This window comes from Lactuca saligna, chromosome 2 (genome assembly GCF_052625555.1).
Source record: "Lactuca saligna cultivar CGN05327 chromosome 2, ASM5262555v1, whole genome shotgun sequence".
Lineage (NCBI taxonomy): Eukaryota > Viridiplantae > Streptophyta > Magnoliopsida > Asterales > Asteraceae > Lactuca > Lactuca saligna.
In genome coordinates this window covers 182,993,671-182,999,604 of record NC_136418.1, presented here as the reverse complement: position 1 = coordinate 182,999,604, position 5,934 = coordinate 182,993,671, and the positions used below count along the sequence as shown (strand labels likewise).

The 5,934-nt window shown below is 35.3% G+C and overlaps 1 pseudogene; it reads left to right on the top strand.

The window, feature by feature from the left end:
- The first annotated feature begins 4,497 nt into the window (after positions 1-4,497).
- LOC145030485 (uncharacterized protein At4g14100 pseudogene) lies at positions 4,498-5,626 on the top strand (annotated as a pseudogene).
- The last annotated feature ends 308 nt before the right edge of the window (positions 5,627-5,934 follow it).

The following is a 5,934-nucleotide window of genomic DNA, read 5'->3' as shown; positions in this document are numbered from 1 at the left end:
CAATTGACAGTTTGTACCCTCTTATTTAATTAATCTCTTTAAGTCACCAAATTAATTCCAATTAATCTATGACTTATATTAATCAAATAACCATATATTATTCCTTATAATATTTACTTTCTTTTAACAAATCATCCATCAAGTTGCTATGGTGAAGGCAACCCAAAAGAACCATGCACAACCGGGTCAAATACTTGCCTAATATAGTTGCAACCTTAGACACTATTCCAACAATTCAAACATAAACATGAATGATCTCTTGATCTATAAGCAGTTCTAGTGATTGTTCGGCTATAAGGGAAACTTGCGAAACATTGAAGGGAATTGAGGATTTAATTGTTAGTTTATGTATTTACCATATGATTGTTGTGGTTTGATGTACTTGAAAATTTTCATATGAGTGTTCAATGAGTTAGGAACAAACTATGTGAATTTTAGAATGTATCTCATGTTACACTTATGGAGAGAGTGTTCAATGGGTCACAAACCCACGTAGCTGACGAGACATTATTGTCTTACCTATCTCTTTTTAATTTCATGTATCTCATGTTACACTTATGGAGAGAGAATGTTAGATAGAAGTTAGAAGTCAAGTGATAGAGAATGGAGTAGAATTTATAGAGTTCCTTGTTAATTGTATTGGTGTAATTATTATTTGCTTGATATGGTTGTATTGATACTTAATGTGTAACACCCGAATGTTTTTAAAACCATAACATATTAAAGTTTGAAAAAATATGGGGTGTTACACATAACAATATGTCTAGGCATCCTAATCCTAACTTCCCATTATAAGATATCATACACCTATAAATATTTGGTGTTTAACCTATATTATTGTTTGAAGTCTTATGGGATTTGAGATCCGTAAGACTTAACATATTTCTAAATTTTATTATCTGTCATTACGAAATTTGGGCAACCTAACGGTTGTTGTGATAATATTTTCCAAGTTTCAATCAATATGAAACTAACAATTCCATAATATTAATAATTAATGTGATTAATACAATGTAATATGTCGCAAATAACGACCCTAATACTAACTTCCCATTATAAGATATCATACAGCTATAAATATTTGGTGTTTAAGTTATATTATTGGTTGAAGTCTAATGGGATTTGAGATTCGTAAGACTTAACATATTTCTAAATTTTATTATCTGTCATGACGAAATTTGGGCAACATAACTGTTGTTGTGATAATATTTTCCAAGTTTCAATCAATATGAAACTAACAATTCCGTAATATTAATAATTCATGTGATTAATACAATGTAATATGTCGCAAATAACGACCGTTAAGTTCTAAAGTTGATCCTATTATTTATCGCAATAAAATTCATAACTTATTAGAATAAGTTATATTTTTATATTTAATATAAAAATATATTAATGAATTTTACATTCATTTTTACACTATATATATATATATATATATATATATATATATATATTAAAAGTTAATTCTAAATACTTTAAACTAATAATTATACTTTTTCATGGTCTTCCCATTTAATATGACAATGTATTTTAATTTTATACTTGAATAATATTTTTGGTCATTTTTATATCTTTTTATACTTTAAGTGGATGCTTTAACTTATACATATTAGAATCGTAATACTTTCAGGTCCATTTTGTAACCACAAGCCCATCACTCTTGAATTTTTGAAATACTTTCGAGTCCATTTTGTAACAAAATTGAACTATCGGGGACTGATTTGGTAAAAATAATTTCAAAGGAGGAGCAAAAATGGTTATTTTTCTTCAATGTTTGAAGATTGGGCTGATTGTGGATAAATGGAATCACCTTTTGGGATTTGGACCGAATTTGAACAGTAGGGGCATATTCGTCATTTCATAAAATGACTTCAACTTAGGGCTCATAAGCCCCAGTCTCTTTTGTTGTGATCGGGTAAAGGACATGAATTGGTCCCAAAGGAAGTCACGAAGTAACAGATGAACAAGGGCAGTCGATCATAGATGCGAAGGGGCAATCGACGACCAGATAGGAGCACGATGATTCGTCCCTCGAGTCGCAATTGGTGGCGGCCTCCGGGATTTGACTAGACTGAAGAAGGAAAATGCGAGGCGGCTGTGACCTCGGACGAGAAGAAAGAGACGAAGAAGCGGGGCTGCTCATCTTCAGTCTCGGAAGGAGTTGCGAAGGGAGGGTCTCCGGGGTCGGCGAGGCCGAAGCAACGACGACGGGAAAAAATAGCGAGGAAGTCGAGGTCTTCGTCTTCAACTGATCAGGGAAGAACCAAAATCGAAGAAGCAAACAGAGATGGGGGATCGGAGTTGCCGAAAAAGCTCCGTTGAGGGAGGGAGAGCCGGCAGCAAAGGGCTGCTCCGGCGATCTCTTTTCTTTTCTGGTTCGATCGGCATCAACTCACGAAGGAGGAGGAAGGACTTCGGTCCACTGCCTTTGTCTGATCGAGAGGAAGAAGAATCCGGTCGGAAGCAGTCACAAGGGTGGTTCGATGGTGGTTGCAGATGAGAGTTATAAGGCGGAAGGTGGGTGGCGTCGGTGATGGAGGAAGCTGGCAACAGTAGCAGATCGGGTGGGGCGTTTGGTTGGTTCATCTTCAACCTAAAAATGATCGGAATCAGTAACAGGTAACCTTCTTGCTTTATTTATTTATTTATTTATTTATTTATTTATTTATTTTTGATTTGGAATTTCCAGCATGATGATGAAACGGGCAGAAGGGTCGATCAAGGGTGTTTTGTTGCTTGAGATTGACAGGAAGAAGACGAAGAGCAATTGTATATGGGTTTGATGTTCTTGTCAATTGCAGGTGGGAAGAGTTGGAACGAAAGGGGAAACAGAAGGTGGGTTTACTGTCTTCACGCAGATTTTGGAAGGCTTTTTGATGGATTTGTGATACATGGAAATCTTAAGAATTTTGAGAGTGCATTGTACTTACTGATTCATGTGCGTCTAAGTGTAATGTATTGATTGTGTTAAGTGTAATGTATTAGATAGTGTATTTTTTTAATGCTTCCTGTATTATTGGTTCTTCTAACTTCATATACATGTATGTATTTGTTTTAGATTTTGTTTGCAATAACGCATATGCACAATACTTATACACTCCTATATCAACGTTTACTATGTATGATGATAACATATATAAAGAGTTCAGGATTTGTATATTGTAAATGCTCGAATTGTCATATATTCAATTAATTGGTATTTGGAATGATACATAACATACGTATAAATATGTATATATTTAGTGTTTTTATACACTTTTAATTAGTTAACATACACACAATGTGTTTAACATAATCATATGTTTGTTATATGTAATACGGATTTTATAAGAACTTTAGCCACTATATATTATATTGTTTTTTTTTTTTAAAATAAGCTCTTCGTACGCATATGAATATAAATGCACACGATTTCTGAAATATTGAACTATTTTATCGTTAAGATTCGCAACCACCGAATTCGATTTCCAAACTGTTTTCGACATGAATTACCCTTTGTAGAAACCTTGTCGAACTCAAAATTTTAAGGTTTGAAGCTTAATCTGGTATAATTTTATGGTTTTCATGACACTCTTTCCCTATTCTATATTAACGCTTAAAATGAACTTGGATGAAATGTCATAACTATTTCGTTTCAAAATATAAAAAGTTTTGAGCAATTAAGTGTAATACAATTTAAAGTTATTTAATAAACATTAGTGTATCATACATTTGGTCTAGATTATAGTAACGCTTACGATAACTGATCGTCGGTAGTTGACCAAATTTGTCAAGTGTTACATATTATTCTCACTTACGAATCCTAATATGATGATCTCAATGGATTTTTCTTAAGTGACTTTTGTCGGCAGACAACTAAAATTCCTAGATTATTCGGCATAACAGTATGATAATGTCTTGGGTAAACACAACAACAAGACAATACATTAGTACATTGGATAGTCATGGCAACCACGACCGTACAATAGTACTTTGGTTTAGCACAGCAGCACAAAAGTTCTTGGGATAGACACGCCAAACACGACAATACAATAGTACTTGGCTCGACACGACATGCACAACTTACTTATTTGCACAACTATCGCTAAACCTATCACAACCAATAATTTACACGGACCTAGCACAACTTCTCATTTATTAATACGCACAACCCTTTACTACCCATTCTTTTATATATATATATATATATATATATATATATATATATATATATATATATATATATATATATATATATTAAAGGGGAGCACTTCTTAGGAATAGTGCTTAACCAAAGTTCTAACTAGGGTATTGTTCATTGGGTTCGCTCCTCGACCATGGTAAGGAATATTGGTCCTTCAGTTTCTTTGTTCTTCTGATTTTTCTTCTCCCATCAAAATCGTCTACAAGCCCTAACAAGTCTTCTCGATTCTTCTTATTTTTCTATTCTTTTCTCGATCTTCTCTCCACTGATGATGAAGCACAGTACTGCCGATTTTCAGATCGGGGTCACCGATGGCGTTCATCCTCACTTCGACCGACTCATTTCTTCATCTAATTTCTTCATCGTCTATTTTTTCCATCCACAGAAATATCGACGAAGGTGGGTACGGGGCAGAAGGAGACGAACCCTTCATTAAGGTAAAATCCACTTCAATGATTTTCTTCAAACCACTTCTTGATTTGAGTTTCTTCTCCATAGTTCACACTTTGGTTTCTCAGACCGATTGGTTTTCCCGACTAGGCGTGCTTCTAATGTTTAGTTGTCGATCTTTTGGTGGTGCTTCTGCACCAGATTGTTGTTGTAATTGTTGATCCCTGGTTGAAAATAGAAGCGGAAGCACTTACGATGATGTCAATCTCTGCCTCTCCATCTTACTATTGACCACCATTGCAGCATTATCGAAAAAGGGGGAGGAGCCGCCCAAGCCAACGCCATGGCCGTAGTAATTCTACTCACTTCTGGTCATGAACTACACCGACGAACTTCAATTGATAGATCTTCGGTACGATTGGCCCAATGGACATAACTTTAACATCATCCAACATCAGTTCGGAAACATCAAGTACGACCTCGAGTGGAGCAATGGTACATCATTCTTCTATACCCTCGATTCCAATCGCGAGTGCTCCTCCACTCAGGTGGAAGTCAGGATCCTTAGCTTTGATTGGCTTGACGGTGCCACCTACATCGATCAACGACAAGTCGATGGCTTCCTCTGTTACGTATGGGAGAAGGCCGATTTCATTACTTACTATGAGGATGTAGTCACTAGACGACTTGTTCATTGGGTCTTCTACACTGGTATGTAACATACGCCCCCTTTCAGATTCTTTATTTTGATTCATTATTTGGTGAAATTGTGGGACTTAGGGTTACGGTTTGAACAATTGTGCTGGATATGATGTTGCAGGAAGAACAGCACACATGATGACATTCGAAGTTGGTGTTGTTCCTGAGGATGCAGAGTGGCAGGTTCCTTTGTATTGTTATGAAAAGACTACTCGTGTTGCATGTTTGGTAGATATGTAGCACTTTCACTTTGTAGTTAGTTTGTAATAATAGTTCACTTACTTGCTTATGTAGATGCATTCGGTTCCACTTTCACTTAATAAAAGCTTGAAACCTATACAGATCTAGCAATATTGTAAAACTTTTCACTTGGCCCAATTTGATTCATTTTAGAAAGTATAAAACCCTATAAAAGCAAGCTCAGTAGTGAAAATTAGTATCTGTTTGCATATCCTTTTCTAATGTGCATTCAATCTATTTGTTTTTTAATCATGCTCGAAGTTGGTTCATAAACACATCTACACCTTCTTCGAGTAGGAAAGGGAAATGTTGGATGAGATCAGATAATCAAAACAGTGGATGTCGAAGTCAGTCCTTTGTTTTTTTTTTTTCTCAGTTTTTGTAATCATAGTGCCTAATCCACCTCTAGCTATGAGATC